This window comes from Vicugna pacos, chromosome 4, assembly GCF_048564905.1.
Source record: "Vicugna pacos chromosome 4, VicPac4, whole genome shotgun sequence".
Lineage (NCBI taxonomy): Eukaryota > Metazoa > Chordata > Mammalia > Artiodactyla > Camelidae > Vicugna > Vicugna pacos.
Genome location: NC_132990.1, coordinates 68,470,316 through 68,490,465, shown reverse-complemented (window position 1 = coordinate 68,490,465; position 20,150 = coordinate 68,470,316).

The following is a 20,150-nucleotide window of genomic DNA, read 5'->3' as shown; positions in this document are numbered from 1 at the left end:
CGCTCGAGGGGGCGCGCGTGGGAGCGCGCGCGGGGGCCCGCGCCTCCGGCCAAGATGTTCCCTCTCGGCGTGATTGACAGGCTCGAGTGCCGAGAAACAAAATTGTTTATGCGCTAATGAATAAGGCCCTGATTGCAAGATCCTGTTTGGAAAATTATAGTGCGGCGGCGGCGGCGGCGGCGGCCACGGCGGCCCAATTACAGCCCGCGCTGCATATTCATTTCGTGTCTCCTTTGCATCGAGATGAACGGGCGGCCCCGCGCCCTGCAAAGGCAGCGCCAAATTTAGTCCCAGGTTCCACAGTCCTCCGCGCCATTGTCTGCCCCACCACCTGCCTCCTGCCGGCCTGATTGCCGGCCACGCGCACCCGCCCCAGAGGCGCGTGGAGGGAGGCCGAGAAAGTTCGTCCTACCCCCTCCTCCTTGCACCCCTCTTTCTGTCCTCCCCCTGCCTTCCTCGGTCTGCCTGTCTCTCAGTCTCTCCTTGTCTCTCTTCCCATCCCTATTTCTCTCCCCATGACTCTCTCCCTCTCTTTTGTCCTCTGTCTCCGCGGGCCCGGCACACTTCTCCGACTCTAAGTCTCTAACTCCGTATGTGCATCTCGGGTCCAGAGGGTGAAGTGCAGTCCCGTCACCCCTCCCCCACCAGCTGCAGAAATTCCCCGAGTTCCTGAGTCCTTGGGAACAATAGGGCAGTGATGGGGACCTGTCTGTTCCGTGGAGGCCACGGATATATGAGCTGGATCCCACTTTATCTTAGCTTTGAGGCTGGGGTGGCTTGGCCAGTCCCCCAAATCAGGCTGCTTAGAAGGAAGGTTCCTTCCTGTGCTGCATCTTCTGCCTCCCTGCAGGGCATCACCTGCACACAACCCGCTTGGCACCTAGACTGGGCAAGCTCTGCTCTCTCATCTCAGGGCCTTTGCACATGCTGTTCTCTTGTGCATGCCGTCTTGTCCTCCAAGACCCATCCCAAGTACAGTCCTAAGAGGCCTTCCTTCTCCCTGCCACCCTAGGCAATAAGACAGCATCCCCTAGGCATCCTCATTTCGAGGCAGGTCCTTCTGTTACAGCAGTGGGCAAGGGTTTTTGTACATCCTTCTCCAGGGGTCTGACCTGTGAGACCTGGGCACTGGGGCTGAGTCTTCCTGGTGCCCAGTTCAGGGCTGACTAAACTAACACACCTTCTCTGTAATATGGGCATATAGTCACCCATCCTTGTAGAGTGTTGGGCAGGAGTGGATGTGAGGCTGAGAGAGAGGGCCTGGTGGGGGCTCTGAGCCCATGTGGGCCCCTCAGGCCAGGATCCACTGTGTCTTGAAGCCCTGGGCCTCGAAGCCAGCAACAGGCACATTCCCCTTTCTTACTGGGGTCATTGCCCTAGTCGACAGGTGCTCAAGGCCCAGGTGTGGCCAGCGAGTCATGATGATGGTGATGGTGGGGGCGTCTTTTCAGAGGGTGAGGACTGCACAGGGTGGGGCTGTGTTCCTCCCAGTCCTTCCCTAGGGCAGGACTCCTTCCCCAAGTGATCAAGAGACTCCTTTCTGGGGTGGGGCCCAGCTGTGAATAAAAATGGACAACCACATATACCAACTGGCCTGGACAAACACCCCCATCAGAGACTCACAAAGTAACACACTCACACAATCTCTCTCTCTCGCACACACACACTTTCCCTGAAAGACTCACACCATCTGAGACACAAAGACCCGCTGGTCCCAGAGTCTGTGTATGGGGCAGCACCGCCCTCTGGTGGCTATTCTGATAATCTCTCTGTCAGGCCCAGACTGGCTTCCTAGAGCCACGGCTGAGCTGTAATGGGAGACATTCAGACTCAAGGAACTGGGACTCCCAGGGAGAAAAAAGCATTTAAGTGTCCCTGAGGATGAGAGTTTCTTCAGCTCCAGTTGCCTGCCCCTATCCCCATGTATTCAAGGAGCAGAATCCTACTGTTAGTAGGACCTGTCCAGTGATAGTGAGGAGGCCAGAGCTCCCCATCATGGGAGGTATACAAGCTGAGCTGGAGCCACCTGCAGGTTGGTGGCCTTCTGGTGGCCTTACTGGCAGAGTGGACAGCCTTGAAAGTCATCACCAGCTTGGAATACATCCAGCCTTATCCCACCCCCACCCAGTCCCAACACCCTGCCATTCATTTAATCATTAGCCATTAAACTTTGAGAACTTCTCAGCACCTGGAGCATCAATGTGAGATCATGAGTGGTGGGAGATGAGGTCACAGGGGTGGCAAGGCCACATCTTGAGGACCTTCAAGGCCAGTCTTAGGAGAATGGACTTTACTAGGGGGCAATAGGGATCTGGACACAGACTCAGACAAGGAAGTGACATGATCAGATGGGCTTGTGAGGGCCAGCAGGAGGCACGGTGGTGGCCCGGACCACGGTAGGGGCAGCAGTGAGGTGGTGAGAAGGATGCAGATTCTAAAGTGTTAAGGAGATTGAATCAACAGGATTTGGTGAGGCATTGACCGTGGTGGGAGGGAGCTGGAGGAGGTGGGCACGATGGTACAATTACCTTGGGGGTAATCAGTGCTGGATGGGAGGTTAGAGGAGAGATGATGGGAATGGTTTGTATCTGGTGAGCCTGGGAGCCCGGGGACATTTGGGGGCGGTATCCCAGAGGCAGTTGGAATCAGATGTGGTGACTTCCACGTGGGAATCGGAAGGTTATTGACAGGTAGTTGAAAGTAACAAACTGATGAGATCACCCAGGCAGGGCTCTTAGAAGCCCAAAGCGCTCAGAGGGTGATGGTGCTCATCCTATCTCCATTAGCCAAAACAAAGGATGCAAAATTGTAAAACCTAACACGTACACATATTATAAAAAACTTATTATCACCAAATGGACGGGTTCCTGGAAACAGACATTTTCCTCCCCGTCTTCCGTGTTTGGTGCTCTTGGTCTCTGCCTACCTGCCTGCCTACTAGGTGATCCAGCTCTAAGTCCAGGCAAGAACCGGGAGGTCAGAGGCTCAGGAAACATCCACAGTCAGGGCCAGATGGGAGTAAGAAAACCACAAAGTCTGAGAGGGAATAACCAGGGAGGTAGGAGGAAAACCAGGAGAGTGTCTCTTCCTTGGGGCCAAGGAGAGAGAGGTGTGATCAGCCAGAGGGCAAGGAGGTGAGGACTGAGGACATGCCACAGACATGACAGTGGGGCTGCCAGGTGAGCTCTGGTGCGAATGCTCGCTCAGCAACAGGGAGCTGATCACCCCCTCCAGGGGTCCCTGACCAAAGGGGCCGGCCTGGGGTGAGGCAACTGGGGTGCCCTTTGACCTCAAGACCCCTCTAGACTGAGAAACAGGGCATGGATGGTATTCCAGGGCAGAGGGTGAGGGGAGCTGTTCTGGGAAGGAGAAAAGTAGAGGAGTACATCTGTGGATCCCCTGCAGCGGAGCGGCTGAGCGGCTGGTGGCAGTCCCTCCTATGACCACGAGGGGGCAGCATGGGAACAGGTCGCGTATTTCCATAACCTGCGGTGTGATCTGGGCTCCCTGGGTCTCAGTTTCTTTCCCTGCTAAGTGGGGCAGTTGGACGTCATACTCTCTTGAGGCCCACTGGGGATCCCCTACATTTCATGTTCTCCCATCACCCACCCGGACCTCCAGCTTCACTGAGACCAGCATCGTGGCAGAGGACAAAGTGTGACAGCTTCCCAACTGACAGCACACAAGTGTCAAGTCAACGGCTCAGACACGAAATGTGAGCAAAGCCACGAGTGTGTGCAAGGTCAGCAGAGCAAAGACCCAGGAATGTGGGGCCAACCCCTCTGTGATGACAGTCTCTGAAGCTGGTGTGGCTCCTCTTACGGGGAATGCTGGGGAGGTGACTCCTGTCTGTGCCCCTGGGCAGAGTCCAGCTGGGAGGCCAGAGCCTGGGATCCTTGTCTTGACCCCCGCTGACCCTCTGTGTGGCCTTGTCAGTCTCCCTGCCGTCTCGGGGCCTCAGGGCCCATCTGAACGATGGCGGGAACAACATCTCTCCAACCTCAGTCTTCTGAGGCACCCCTGTCCTATCCTTGGACACTTCCCAGAGCTGCTATGGGGAATGGCAATGTTGAGGGTCAAGACAGCCAGTTCCTGGCCCTGGCGCCATGGTCTGATCTTCAGAGGAGTTAGGGTGAAGAGTCAGGCCTGGTGTCGCACTCCATGTCTGATGGAGTATGGCCTTAGTCAGCCACTTCTGGAGAAGTCACCAGAATTGGCCATGCAGTTTCCCTCCAGAGCCTGAGCCAACCCAGGGAAGCCTGTGGGGAATGGCCTGGGAGATCAGTCAGGGACCAGTTGGGCAGTGTTGACTCTCTGCTGTGTCACCTTGGAAAAGTGGCCAACCCTCTCTGGGCTTTGGTTGGGGGGACCTACCCAGGATTCTAGAAAGCATCTTACAGGCCCAGTGTAGCCCTAGGATTAGGATGAAGAGGGGCAGGCAACCCTGAGCCACCTTGGGGACCCAGTCCCTAGGAGGTTGGCTTCATGGAGCCCACCGGGGCCCTAGGGAAACTGAGGGCCTGTCCTGGTCAGGTCCTGGCACCCAAATTTTGGCTTGAGGGTGGGAAAGGGAAATCAAGGGACTCTACAGTCACATGGGCTTGGCCATTGCCAGGTCAGGCAGCCCTGTGCCAGTCCCCTCCGTCTCTGAGCTGCTGCTTCCTCATCTTTCTGAGTCTCACCTAGAGTAGGACCCTCAGAGTTCCTAACTCCCACTGGCTCAGTGCGTCCCAGGTGTTGGGCTGAGTTGGTTCTCAGGCCCTCTCTTCCCCAGGTGACCCCAAGCTTGGTCCTCCAGGCTCCGCAGTGCCAGGTGCATGGTTAGGGCACAGGGCCTGGCAGCGTGGGCCTCCCTGCAGGACACCATCTCAGCGCTCAGCGGGGTCTCAAGGAACTGCCCGTCAGGGGCCAGGACCAGTCAGGCCTGGGCCAGCGGGACCACACCCATCCAGCTCACCTGCCCACTCACCGTTCTCACCCAGCCTCAGCCTTCTGTGTCTGCTGCTGCTGAAGCCAGACCTGAGGGGCTGGGGCCACGGCGGGTGCCCCAAAGAGAGGAGAGGGGCAGGTGTGGGTTGCGTGAGCTAGAGACAGTTTGGATAGGGGGTACCTCTTTATCCTGATTCTGTACATCACCCACCTGTGCGCAGCCTCACACCTGTACCTGCCTTGAGTGCTTTGAAGCCAACAGCTCGTCTGGGCTGTCCTGGAGTCTGGGGACAATGCTGGCCTTGGTGATGAAGATGCTTTGTCTTTGGGCCCCTGTGCCATCCAGAGTGGGTCACTGGTCTGGTCTGCTGTGTGCACTGGGTGCTGGGCCTCGTCCCCGTGCTGCTGACTCTGCACACACAGAACAGACCGTGTGTGCAGATGTGGGGGCAGGGACACATAAGCACAGCCCCCGGGCTAAGGGAGGTGTAAACAGCTCGGCCACATGAGTGCAGACACTCATGCCGGCCTGGATCAGTGAACATGAGAGTGGGGACGCCGGCAGGTGGGCAGAGGCCTGCATGTGCACAGTCGTGCCCACGGGCAGAGGCAGAAGCACAGACCTGCGCTTGTGCACGACCCCCGTCAGCAGCACGCATCACGCATGTGCCCACGTGCCCGCAGCAGAGGCACACAGGGACGCGGTGTCCTGGGTGCACTTGCAGGAACGGGCAGACACACTGGGTAACGTGCTTAGAGCACTCTTCCCTCCTCCAGGCTCCCAGGTGTCCAGATCCTGGCTTGGAGCGGACCAGACAGGTGCCTGCCCACCCCCACCCCCACCCCCAAACCTTCCACAGATGCCGAAGGGCTGGGGCAGGGAATTTCACCTTTTTCTTGGACCGGAAGCCATGGCGATGGAGGGTGTCTTGGGCGCCATCTTGGATGATGTGGCCAGCTGTCTTCAGGTCCTGGGAGTCGTGGCACACATAGAAGATTCTGGAGGAGGGGGAGGTGCAAAGTGTGACCTACACCTGGCAGCCCCCAGGCTCGGTGGGAACTGGACCTGAGCAGTTCAGGTCCCCAGGGGCTGAAGCTGAGCCAAGGGACCTCAGACCTATGGATGGGGCACGCAGCATAAGGGCTGAGCCCTCATCCCTCAGCAGCTCTGACCTCTGCAGAGGGATAGGGAACATGTGAAAGGCCAGTCTATGCCCTGGGGTGAGATTTGTGGGGTCCCAAGTTCCCGTGCAGGAAAGGAAGACCAGGCCCAGTGCAGCGAGGGCAGGAGCAATTAGAGCAGGCCTGAGTTCACCACGGGGATGGGGTCGCCTTGGGACACCTGGGCGGCTGTGACCTGCAGGGAAGCCACCCAGCTGACTGTCACCGGGGTCCAGCTGAGGGCCACGCTGTGGCAGGCCACCCTGCACCTGGCCGTGTGCCTTTTGAGTTTCCATTTCACCTCTGCAACCTGGAGACAGAGACTTCCTTCTCACAGGATCTAAGTGTGGTGAGTCTGGCATAGAGTCGGTGACCGGTGGCTAACTCAGAATCAGCTGGAGATGGCGTGGGCCAGCGCTTCGGTGAGAGAGGCTTGTCGAGGCCAAGGACGGCATCTACTGAGCCCTTAGACAGTTTCAGACACCGTGCGAGGCCTTTCCACGCCACACCTCGTTCAGCCTGAAATCGCCCCACTGCTTGCGAGCCTGCCAGGCAGCCTTGCTCGAATCTGCCACTTAGCCGTACGGCCTTGGGGAGTTACTCAGCTACTGAATGACCTTATTTCCGTCCTTGTCCTAAGATGGGGAGAATAACCCCCACCCTAAGGCTGCAGTGGGGATTCAGTGCATTAAAACCTCAAACACATAGTGACTTAGAACAGAGCCTCACGTTCAGCGAGCCTTTCCTGCAAGTTAGCTCTTCTTCTTAGCTTGATTCATTCCCATTTTACTGATGGGGAAACTGAGGACAAAAACTAAGGGACTTGTCTAGGGCAGTGGTTCTCAGCCAGGGGTCCTTTTACCCCTGGCGGACATTTGTCAGTGTTGGGAGACATTTGTTGTTGTCACATCTGAGGGGTGCTACAAGGATGCTGCTAAACATCCTATGAAGCACAGGGCGGTCCCCCAAACACAGAAGTAGCCCACCCAGAACATCAAGGGGGCTGAGCCTGAGAAGCTTAGTCTAAGGTTACTCCTCTGAAAAGTGACACAATCAGGGTCTGAGCCCAAGCTGGGGGGTTCCAAGAAGGTGGCCCTTGGGGTGTCCCCTCTGGGAGTCCTAGGCAAGAGCGGGGCTCTGAAGGTAGAAGGGCATGCAGCCCAAGTTCGGGAGCAGAGGCAGGACTAGATGCCAGCTTTAGGGCCTCCCTGCCCCAGCCTTTCCCCCACAGCCCCTGCCCCTCTGTGATGGCCAGCGGGCAGGCGCCACCCGGGAGCAAGGCTCATGCGATGCATGGGTGAGCCCCGCTCTCGGCAACACCCCCAACTCCAGCCTGCACCTCCAACCCAGTCATTTGGAGATGCTTTTTTTGCACAGCAAGAGTGGTGTTTCCCCCCAGGCTCATTGGTCCAGGGCCTCTGGGGCGGCTCTGAAGAGTCTAGGATGGCTGCTGGCCAAATAGCAGCCCTGGGGTCCCTGGCTGGGCTCCTGCGGGGAGAAGATGTCGTTCTCCCTCAGGGAGTCTGGGCTAGGTGCCCCGGGGAGCTGGCACGAAGCCTCTGTCCTGGGCTGGCTGGCGGGGGTGGGAGACTGAGGGGCTGCAGACAGACCCCTGCAGGATCTGGTGGATTCTTCTGCCCGGCCCTGAGCCCCTCCTCAGAGCAGCCCCAGAAGCCAGGAGTTCCTGGGAGGCGGACTAGGAAAGAAAGCGGAGGGACTGGGGTTATGCAGAGGGATGGCCAGTGTTTGGGGAGCACAGAGCCAAGAATGGCCCACATTTTGCTGACAAGGCCATTGGAGCTGGACTTTGAGGGGTGAGAAGTGGGACTGAAGCAGGAAGGGCAGTTGGAAGAGACAGAAAACGCCAAGATGAGTCAGGAGAGGGGAGAGCGCGTCTGGAGCTCGGTGGGAGCCCTTTCTGGCCACAGAGGACGGGCAGCCGGGGAGGCAGGTGGGCAGAAGGCCCTTGGTGCCAGTGAGCAGGTGTGGGCTTCTCTGAAAGGAAGGGGGCCCCTGGCCCAGGGCCAGGGCAGGAAGAGGGGAACTGAGTTCAAGTTCATTGGACTTTATAACCCAACTCGGCTGTGAGAGGGAGGGGGGAGCTGAGGATGCCTCGCTGTCAGGCACATGGGAGTCAGTCTTATCCAGGAGGGGTTGCCCCTTGTTCCTGCCCAGGCCAGGCCTCCACAGGGGAGAGCTGGGGCGTCCCCCTCTACCCGACGTCAGAGACGCCACCAGGGCCAGGACTAAGAGAGTGGGGCATTTTGCAGAAAGTGATGATTTTCCAATCCTTAGACTCGGGCAGTTTCTGCTTTTGGTGACAGGTAACTTAACAAACAACAACAATGAAAAAAGTAAAAAGAAAAAAAGAGGAAAAATGAGAGAGAAACAGTCTGAGGTACAAAGACAGATGCAGACAGAGAGAGATACACACAGGGGAGAGACGGTAGGTAGGAACCTCACAAAACATGAAGAGACAGAAAGAGACAGACACAGATGCAGAGAGACGTAGGAGGGGGCAGGGGCAGGGGCAGGGAGACACACCAAAAAGGGGAGGGGAGAAGAGAAACCAGGGTGGAAAGGGAACCACTGCAGAGAGAGGTGGAGGAGAGCCGGGTGAACCCTAGCTGAGACGGGGATCACGCCCGGGGATGCAGGCTTCCGTGGGGACAAGACCCTGCAAGGCCTCTGCCTGTGAGGTCTGGGATGATGCAGCTGCCCTCTCCTCTCTGTGTGCCCCTCCCTCTCTCCACACCTCTTCCCCGTCAGGGTTCTCTGAGCTCCAGGACAGCCCTGCTGAGATCTGAAGATGGAGACAGCCATGAGTTCCCCAAGTCTCTTCCGTTGAGCATTGACTGGCCACTTACTCTTTGCCATGCACTGTGCCAGCATTGCCTCCCCAAACCCTTTCAACCACTTTACAAGGCTCCTGGAGCTCAGAGAGGTTAAGCTGCTGGTCTGAGGTCACACAGTAAGTAAGCCCTGAGATAAAATTTAAACTCAGGTCTGTGTGTCTGATGACCCAAGGATTTTTTTCCCATTGCCCCATTCATCCTGCACCTTTGTGGTTTTACATGCCTCTGCCTGAGAACCTGCTTCAGTTTGTCTCTGTATTTTTAGGAAATATTTCCCCCTCTGCATCTCCCAGGCTTAGCTGGAAAGGGAGGGAGAAGGGAGAGGGCAGAGGGGTTTGGAGGGGTCTCCTCTGCCTCTCAGATTGTGTCTGGATCCTTCCGCAGAAGCCTGGCAGCTCCCCAGGCACCCCTCCCTCCCTCCCTGCAATCCCCTGGCCTCTTAAGAAGCTGGAGGAACAATTGCTAATCAGCTTCCTAGAGAGCCTGGGGAATCGGAGCCCACGGAGCCGAGCCGACGACGGGGCGCCTGGATTGCTGGCAGCTGGTCCCCTCCCCACGCGGTGGCGACCCGGCGCTGGCTCCTCGCTCCCTTTCTCAATAGCAGTTTTTCCTCCTCCTGCCTGATTTTCCCAGGTCTCTTCAGGGTTCTTCCTTGACCTGATGAAGCCACAGGGGTTGAGAGATGCCCCCTGCCTGACACACTCCCTCCTTCACTCACCTCGCCATGGTGAGGCCCCCCCGAATGCTAATCACATGTTCATCTCTGAGCCTTTGGACACCCTCCTTCTTCTGGTGGCTGGCAAGCTCCTACCCATCTTCTAAGATCTGGATTATACATCACCTCCTCTGGGAAGCCCTCCTAGGCCTTACCTGCTCCTCCAAAACAAACTCCCTCCTCTGGGCTCCCATCTGTGAGTCTCAGTGGGGCAAATACTAACTTGAACTGCTTCTCTGACCTGCCTTTATGTGTGTGCCCCCCCAACTCCTCCTCCTCCTCCAGATTTCAGCTTCCCTTTTGCTGCCTTGTGCAGACTTCTCAACCCTTCCCCTCCATCTCCCCTCCCAGGGGTCCTTTTCCTCCCCTCATCCCACTAGGAATGACTTGGTGGCCTTGGGCTCCTGTAGTGCAGTGGTCCGGACAGCGTGGACCACGTCCCCATGCACAGAGCATGATGCATTCATGCGTTCATCATGATGAATTTTTTTTCAGTGGAGGTACTGGGGATAGAAGCCGGTACTCAGCTTGTGCTCTACCACTAAGCTATAACCCCCTCCCCTTGATGAATGAATGAGTGAATGAGTGACTAGAACCTCTGTTTCTCACCTATAAAATGGAGGTAGTAGTCATTCTGCCCTCCAAGGGCAGCTGTGAGCATTCGCTAAAATCAAAGTTCGCTTTCCACCAGCTCTCAGTACTCACACTTTACTCTGAATGTAAACATTCATTGAAGGGAACCCAGTTCCCCCGAGGCTGTGCTAATGGGCTTCCTGCAGGTTGAACACCTGGAGGCTTCCTCTGAGAGGTGACGGGAGGGTGGTGGTGTGGAGAAGCCAAAGGATGGGTAGAGTTGTGGGGGGGGAGGCACGGCCCGGCCCAAGAGCCAGGCTAGCCGGCCTGGGGCGGCTCTTCACTCAGGACCCAAACTCCAGACTGAGCCCCAAATAATAGTTGCCAAGGAAGCAAGGAAAAGGGTGGAGGAGGGCCAGGTGGGGCCAGCGGGAGGCTGGACGGGGCTTGTCTGCGCTGCTAGAGCGGCCAGTGCTCCCCAACCCCGGGCATCACCACGTGACCCCTCTGTCCCGCATGTTATGTCGCCCCTGCTAGCCCGTGAGCCCCAGAGCACAGGGCCTGGGGGTTCTGCTCAGCTCTGCATCCCCAAGCCCGAAGCCCAGCACATGGTGAGTGGTCAACAAAGCTTACTGAATGAAAGAATGACCAAAGAGCCGAGAGGGACAGAGGCCTGGGAGATTTAGCACCGGTGATGGGCCTGTATCCTCGGGTGGGAAGGTCGGGGTGGGGTGGTGGAGTCTCAGCCCTGCTCCTCCGTGGGCCCCAGAGTGGCTCCTGGCCCAGGGTTGCTGCCACCAGGCGTTGCATCCTCCCTGAACTGGTCCCGACAATACGAGCAGCAGACAACGTGGGTTCAAGACACTAAGAGCATCCCCGTATTACAGACATTCATATGCCACTGACTCGCGTCTGCAGGGCTCTTTGTATTGTATCGCCATTTCCTCATTTGATAAGAACCATTCAAAGTAGGCACAGTTGTTCCCATTCAACAGATGAAGGAACTGAGGTGCTGGGGGTAATGGCTGCAGTGGTGGAAGCCCCCAATCTGGAGGCCCCACCGTCTCGCCAGGCCTGGACCACAGCCCCACTTGCCAGAGCTTCCCTGCTCCCCGACTTCTCGTCTGCTTCTTTGGCGGCTGGGGTCCAGGGCTCAGTCTGGAGTAATGGTTGGTTTCTCTGGGCCGGTGTGGGGGACCCCCAGGCTCAGGCTCTTTCTGCTCAGATGGGGCTGGTGGCCTCAGACCAGTTGAATTTGAACTCAGGCTCTGCTGCTAACTGTGAGCGTGGGCAGGTTGTGGGAACCAACCCGGCCACCTTACCCACTTCCCACCCCTGTCTGCCGGGGATGGGAGCCGGGCCTCCCTCTGTGCCTTGCCCAGGCAGCCCCCTCCTCCTGGAACACCCTTCCTGCCTTGCCCCGTCTGGGTGTGAGCCCAGATGCCAGTCCCGTGGGCAGCGTTTTCTAGCTGTGACTTCAGACTGACCCCTCCCTCCCTCCCTCCCTGGTGTCCTGGAAAATCCACATGTCCTGTTCTCAGTTCTGCTGTGTCTGCTGTGTGCCGGGCACCCCTGGGCTCACTCCCAGATATCGGGGTGGGGGGGCAACACTCAAAGGCAAGGTCGAGAGTGTGGAGGGCGATGAGAGGGCCGGGGGCTGTGGGAGACCTAGGTGGGGAGTGGAGGTCTGAGGCCGAGCTGCGTGTGGCAAGGCCCTGTGGGACCAGGGGGGGCCTGGAGCGAGGGCTGGAACCGAGGGTGAGGATGACGAAGTGGGGCCTGGGGGCCACCTGGGGCGTTCCTGGGGACAAGGGATGTGGCCAGCTGAGCTTGGGGTCCTCAGAACACAGTCCTTGCTCGGAAGCCACTTGAGGAATGAAAGCAGGTGGCAGCCCCACGGCAGGGGCGGCTGGGCCTGGAAGTGGGGCTCCGGGCGCAGCCTGGCCCAGCCCCCGTGGCCACCACTGGCCAGGTCTGATGGGTCCTGGATGAGACCCCGACCCAGCTGCCGAGGGGCTCAGCCCAGAGGAAGCTCAGTTCACGCCCTGACTTCGGAAAGGGGGCCCAGAGCTGGCCAGGGGCCTTCTGAAAATGCGCCTGAAGCTTGGGATGGCGGGTGGGGCCCAGCTGGCGTCAGCAGGGTGGGCTGTGGGCAGATGGCCCTGGGCTGAGCCGGGAACAGCTGGCTGGTCCCCGCCCACTGCTTATTTTTGGAGGGCTAGGCGGGTAAGGTCCCCGCTGTGGTGTCACGCAGGCCTGCGCTGAGGTCCCAGCTGCTTCCCTGACTGGCTGAGAGACGCTTGTCAAGTAAGCAGCTTAGTTTTCCTGTTGGCAAAGTGGAGAGGTCTTAGCGCCCACCTCCCGGGACTTGAAGGAAGATTCAGTGACGCAGAACAAGTCACGTGGTCAGCACAGCCCCTGGCTCCTAGGAGGTGCTCAAAAAACGTCACCTGTTGCTATGACTCAGACACAGGTCTGCCCCTGGGGCAGGGTTCACGGCCTCTCCAGGGGAGGCTGCCTGGCCACGAATAAGCCTGAGATCAGGGCAGAAGAAGAGATGCGGGAGCGCTGTTCTGACTTAGTGGATGTCAGGGAGAGGTGCAGGCATGTAGGCTTCCTGGAGGTGGCAGCCTTTAAGCCCAGCCTTGAAGGATGGGTGGGATTCCCACAAGCAGACATTGCTGGCGGCGTCCCAGGAGACCTGAACTGTGCTCTCTGGGGGCCAGTGAGGGCAGGAGGATACATCTGAGCTCTCCAGCCGAGTTCCTCTCCCCTCTACCCCTCCTTGAGTCAGAAATCCCCCTTCATAGGAAAAAAGAGAGAAGGCTTCACCAGATGCAGGGGGGCTGTAGGCGGTGACAGCACAGCTGTGCCTGTGACCGGCAAGGCCAGGCTGGTGGCACGGAGCGGACTGGGACGTGCCCCAGGCAGCCTTGTCTGTGGGGGGTGGGGGAGGGGGCTTCTCTCCCTTGCTCTTAGCCTTCCCCCAACCCTGGCTCCCTCTCGCCTCCCTCCTGGTTCTCCAAGAGTCTCCCTGCCCTGGGGCTGAATAGCCCTCCCCAAAGCCTCTGTTCTTGGGCCTTAAATCTGCTTCTGGGGTCCCACAAGCTAGTAAAAGGGAGTCAAGGCAGATGTACTGCTCTCTCAGTGGGTAGCTGTCTTGGGCCTGGCCTCTTGGTTATCTTGGTTATTCAGCCAGAATGTTATCTGGCTGAATCCTCAACAATGTTCTCAGTCCTGTTTTACAGGCAGGAAACCGAGCCTAGAAACTGCATCTTTTTCCTGTGCCTCGGCACCCCTTTGGAGGTTGGCAGGCAGTGTTGAAGTCCCCCTACCTCCTCCAGACACCTGGTCTCCCCTCGCCTCCCATCCTGTCTCCTCTGAACGAACTGATTCCCAAGGGCTTTCCCAGTCCCCAGCACTCACCCCCGGAACCCCCTGGGGTCCCCTCCCTCACACCCACCGCCAAAGGCTTCCACTGGGGGAAGAAACACAGACCAGGAAAAGCTGAAGGCAGGGTCGCTGTCTGGCAACCCCAACAGTCCGGCTTAATGTCCTCATGACATCAGTGGGAATTTAGGCTGAGAGACATCTCTGTTGGCTCTCCCTCCCGACATCCCAAACCCATCACAGCAAAACTGAACGCACTTCACAGAATCAAACGTGATTCTATTTCTGGTCCATCCCTGAGCCGGACAGCCTCAGGGCAACCTGGGAGTCACCCCGACATGCTCTCTTACTTGCCTCCCCGGCTTCCTCCCAGATAAGTCTAGGTCTGCCCCCTTCTCGCCTGGAACCGTGCCTAGCACTTAGTAGGTGTTCAGTGAAGATTTCTGCAATGATGGAACAGGTCAGGCCCTCGCCAGCTGCCTGCAGACTCCCTCCCTCCAATCCATTCTCTGCTCAGCAGCCAAAGTGACATGTGGGGGTGTGTCATCCAGCCCCATCCTGCTCTGCTTCCAGAGGCTCCGGGTCCCCCATTCGCCTTTCTTTCCTTCCTTCCTTCTTTCCTCCCTCCCTCTCCTTCCTTCCTTCTTTCCTCCCTCCCTCTCCTTCCTTCCTTCTTTTTTTAAGCATTGCTTTCCAAAGTCGGGTTAAGATTGAACGCTCAGAAGCACTCTCTTTTTCCTCCAATTACAGCCCCACCGATACACTTCGACAGTCCCCACTCACTAACCCGGGTGAGACACCTCTCTTGATTGCACACGGATGATTGCTTTATAAAATATTTTTAAGTCCTGACAGCTCTCCAGGAGAGGAGCCTGTTGTTAGAAGAGTGCCGTGGCTTTCAATTTCTCTTGACCTTTAAGGAAAAGTGATTTGAAGTTCAGTGTTTATTCTCTGCCTCCTCCGAGCGCTTGGAGAAGGCAGGGCGGCATCGTGTTATCAGTGACGTTATTTCCGTGCTGAGTGCTTCACAAGCCTGGCCGTCGTTCTGTCACCTGCGGGTGGAGGAGTGTGTGTCTCTCCTCCTCTGGGGACTGGTGTGAGCGTCCGGCAAGGGAAGCAGGAAATCCATCCTCTGAGCTTAACACTCATGCACGAGGCACAGAGCCTTGACCCCCAAGACCCAGTATTTCCTCACCAGTTTATAAAGTGTCAGACTTTTTACGAGCACTCTGGCCAACCTCCTCACTTGGCACAGGGCAAACAGAAGCCCAGAGGGTGCAGGGCCAGGCCGGGGCCTCTCAGTGAGCTAGGACCTACCAGCTGGTGACAGCACGATGCAGTGGCAGAATGGAAAGAACGCAGGCTTAGCGCGAGACATGCTGATCTTTGGACTTCAGCTCTGTCACTTACTCCCTGTGTGACTTTGGATCAGAGCCTCCCTTTGACTCAGCCTCAGCTCCCTCACCTCTAAAATGGGAACCGTAATAATCATCCTCTCTGTGCAGGCACTCCGTGTATTTCAACTCACTCACTGTCTTACACTGGCACTCTGAGGTGGGTACCATTATCACCCCACTTTTCAGATGAGGACAGTAGAGGACAGAGAAGTTGTAAGACTTGCCTGAGGTGACAAAGAAGGACACGAATTCCAACCCAGGCACGTGGGGAAGAAGAGCGTCTTTCCTCCCTGGAGAGTTGTTTGGGAGGATGAAAATGCTAGAATGCACAACAGGGCTAGGTACACAGGGGTGTTCACGAACAATGGCTATTATTGTCATTCAAGAAGAAGCCACCTATTGGAGGAACCGTTAACCCAGAACTGCACATACAGCCTTTTGTTCATTCATTAAGATGGATCACTCCCCTTTCCGGGACTCCAGCGCTCCCAGGGGCTCTGCCATACCTAGTCTAAGAAAAGAAGATTTGGGATCTGAGCCTTAAGAAGAAACAGCTCACTGAGCAGACAGGGGCCAGTGGGAGGATGCACCAGGCAGAATGAGCAATCACGGCAAAAGCTGAGAGTTGCAAAAGTTTGTGTCAGCAAGTAGAGCCAGGCAGGCTCTGTTTGTTTTAATCAGATGCTTGTTGCTATGGGACCTTCCCTGCATCCTTTTTCAGCCTCTTCAAAAACCGGACTTCAGGCGCCACCTGGTGGCAGCCTCTGATACGAACAGGGGAGAAACCACCAACAGTAGTAAAAGCTGCCCACAGCCCTGTCCCCTGAACTGCCCCTTCCCGGAAACGGACTTGCTATAAAAGTGACAGAACAACAACCAAGAAACATTTTTTATTTAAAAATTACATTTTTTTCCAGTTGGCAAAACAATGCATGGTCATTGTAGAAAATTGGGAAAATATAGAAAAGAATTAAGAGGAAAAGAGTCATCGTCAATTCCATTGCCCAGAGTAACCACTATTAATATGCTGGCGTATTTGACTCCAGCGATGTTCTCTGCATGTAATTTTCATGCGATCCACGTAAGCTGAGGATTAGTGTGTATATATATTTAAGTATAAATAATATCCGTGTATGTGGACTCAGTTACATTTAAATACATGTGGCTTATTTTTGTGAGCAATGCAGCGGTTAGTGTGGGTGTCGGGAGCCGGCTCAGGGAGACCACCCTGAGTCTGAAGCCTGCCTTTGTGCAAGTGACTGCTCTGAGGAGCAGTTTACTTCCCCATCTGTAAAATGTGGCTAGTAATGGGACTTGACCCCAACTTAAATGACACAACGTATGAAGAATGCTTAGAATGGGGTCCGGGACAGAGAGGGTTCTTACTGATGTTAGATTACTGGAAAGCTCAGTCTGCCTTTCTGATTTGTAGCAGAAACCTCCAGAAATGGGATGGATGTCTGGGTCCGAGGATGGGAAGAGCATCCCGGCTGATACCAAAGTTTGCCAAAACCGAGAGCAAAATTTCAACCAAGATCTCGTGTCTCTAGCACCACAGCTGTTCTCATTTGTCCCTCTGTTCTTCCAGGCCCTGTTTACACGGAACAGCCTTTAAGCATTGTAATTACGATGCTTGCACCAGTTCACTTAATGTTACATTGCCAACACTGTCCTAAATGGCTAAAGCTGTCATTGACATCGGCTATAATTTGCTTAACTATTTCCTTATTGTTGAATATCTGAGTAGCTTAATTTTTCTCTCATTCATTCATTCATTCATTCAAGAAATAGCTATTCAGAGTTGCCAAGGGGAAGTGACATTTAAAACAAGCCTTAAAGAAGTGGGAGTCTGCCAGACAGAACAGGGGCGAGAAGGATATTCAGGTGCAGAAAACAATAAGTACACAGTCAAGTTCATGGAGGCAATGAGGAAGACAGAGAATCCAAACCACTGCAAGGAATGCTCCAAAAAAAAAAAAAAAAGGCTCCTCTGAGGAAAAAAAATGCTAAGTTTTAGAGAAGATATTATTTGCTCCATAGAATTGATTTTCTGGAATCTGTGAGACTAACCAGCCGCCTTTTGTGGGTAAAATAATTTCTAACATAAGAATGACAAAGAAAATTACCTTTATTTATGTAAATTAGAAAAAGTGTAGTGTTAGAATTTGTCGAATGTTTTCATTCTGAATAATTTACAAGTATATACAAACGTAATAAAATAGAGTACATATATAAAAGAAGCTGCTGTTGAATGCCTACTGTCTGCCAGGCACTAACTGGGCATTGGAGCATTTTTTCTTTTGATGGAGGTTCTGGGGATTGAACCTGGGACCTCATGCATGCGAGGCACATGCTCTACCACTGAACTATGTGCTCTTCCCTGACTGGGGGCTAGGGTATGGTGGTCAAGAACACTACACCCCTTCCTTCTGGCGCCTGGACTCTGGCCAGCAAGATAGACTGTTACAAGTTAATAAACAAGGAAAACTCTGTAAGCTGTGATGAGTGCTGTGAAGGAAAAGGAGAAAACTTCTTTATACATTAGTGTCTTTGGGGAAGAGGTCCTGGTCCCTCATCCTTACCTGCTCTTTGCTCCTCAGCCGCCCTAACTGAAGCTCCTCTGTGAGGAGTCCCACGTGGGGTTGGATTTTCCACCAACACGTTTTAGCATTTCCTGAGAAGTCAGATCTCACTATGGAGTTCAAAGCCCCAACATGGGGCTCAGATGGTCCTTGCTTTCTGTTCTCCCTTCCTCTAAGGCTTGTGTTTCCACTAGTCCAGTCTGCTCCCTGCCCCCTGGAGACACTTACAACTAGCCTTCCTTTTTTATAGGATTAATACATTTTTTCTTCTAGTTTTCTTAAGATATAATTGACATACCGCACTATGTAAGTTTAAGGTGTACAGTATAGTGGTTTGATTTGCATCCATCATGAAGTGATTAGTAAGTTCATCAACATCTATCATCTTGTATAGATACAAAATTAAATAGAAAAAATTTTTACTTGTGGTAAGAATACTTAGGATTTACTCTTAATAACTTTCATATACAATGTACAGTGGTGTTAATTATATTTATCATGTTGTACATTTGTATCCCCAGCACTTGTTTACTGTAAAACTGGAAGTTTGTACCTTTTGGTCTGCCACTGGACTGCCTTCCTCCAATTCCCCGTCCTCCCACCGCCCCCCCCCCATCCCACCCCGGTAACCACAAATCTGTTCTCTTTTTCTATGAGTTTGTTTTTGAGGTATAATTGACCTACAACACTATGTTCGTTCCTGGTACACAACATTGTGATTCAATATTTCTATACATTTCAGGCTGATCACCATCTTTATTCCCTTCTTTACCAGCACGGAACCTTTTCCTTACGCCCTTCTCCACACGGAGCCTCCATCAGCCCTGGGAGCCTTGGAACCAATCAGCAAAGGTGTCCCCTTCTGGTGGACAAGGCCTCAATGGGTGAGGCTTGGTGGGCAGAGTATAAGTTAGATTTCAGCCCCTCAGAGTCCCCATGGGTCACCTGCGTGACTGCACATGGCAGCCATGCCCACAGTCTCTGGAATGACTCCCCCCCACCTACTTCTTATCTACCTGATTCTTACTCCATCTTGAAGACTCAGTTTCTTTTTTTTTTTTTATTTCTGCATTTTAATTTTTTACTGAAGGGTAGGTGATTTACAATGCTGTGTTAGTTTCTGGTATACGGCATAGTGATTCAGTTATACATATATACATACTGTTTTTCCTTATAGGTTATTACAAGTTATTGAATATAGTTCTCTGTATTATACAGTAGGACCTTGTTGTTTATCTGTTCTGAACATAGTAGTTTGTATCTGCAAATCCCAACTCCCAATTTATCCCTTCCCCCCTTTCCCCTTTGGTAACTGTAAGTTTGTTTTCTATGTTTGGGACTCTCTGTTTTGTAAATAAGTTCATATGTGTCTTTTTTTAGATTCCACATGTGAGTCATACCATATAATATTTGTCTTTCTCTGTTTGACTTACTTCACTCAGTATGATCATCTCTAGGACCAAAGACTCAATTTCTTGCATTACCAAACATGTGGCTGTGCTTTTGATAAAATAATGACTAGGCAACTTGAAGCAGTTGACCAGATATACAGTTCTATATAAGATCAATGACAGTAACAGTGCACCTGTAGATGCAGGGAGAAGCCACAGAGGAAATCATGCCCTGGACCATAACACACTAGTGAGACAGCTGGTCTACAGTGTGGCTGCAGTCAATGGGGCCTAGTCCAGTAACAGCACAATCAGCGGCCTATCAATGAAATCCTCCTCTGACCTGGGAACGAGCATTCCCAGCACCGTGGGACAAATTGGTCACAATATGCCTCCCAAACCGTGGTTGAAATTAAGATCAAAGGGGAAAAGATTATAAAATAAAGAATGTTGCCCATCACCTTGTTCTACAAGAATCAAGTCATTAGCCACTGCAGTCACTGACCTACAGTGCGCCCTGGAAGGAGTTCAGGGTGGAGATCAGGAACGAGGCACTCTGTGCTCCAGGAAAACTGGCAGAACAGGCCTTCAGATAGTCAGATATTTTCAGGAGAGATTTTTTTTTAATGAACGTGGGTTCTTGCATCTTCCCATACTTAGAAGTGCACTAAAACCGTTAATAAAGATGTCTGTTCCTGGTGACCAGCAACAAATTTATACCAAGCTGTGTGCCTGATTGCACAAACCCACTTCCCCCAGATCACACGTATACTGTCCCCCCCACCCCTTACCTCTTTGGAATAGTTCTCAGGGCTCTTTGAGAAACTGTCTCCCAGGTTATAATTCTCAGTTTGGCTCAAGTACAATTTTCCATTTCTTTCTTAGATTGAATATTAATGTTTGTCGTTGCTGACACATGGACAGCTCCAAAAGATCTTCAGAGAACCCGAAATAGAATAGATCAAGGGTTCTTGACCTTGGTTGCCTTAGAATCAGCAGAGGAGCTAATTTAACATGCAGATTCCCAGGCCCACCCAGATGTTCTGCATCAAAATCTCTAGGGTAGGGGTTCAGAAGCCTGTACCCTAAATAAGCACTCCAGGTAATTCAGGTGTGGTAGTCAGAGGACTAGACTTAAATACTGAAATAAAGCCATG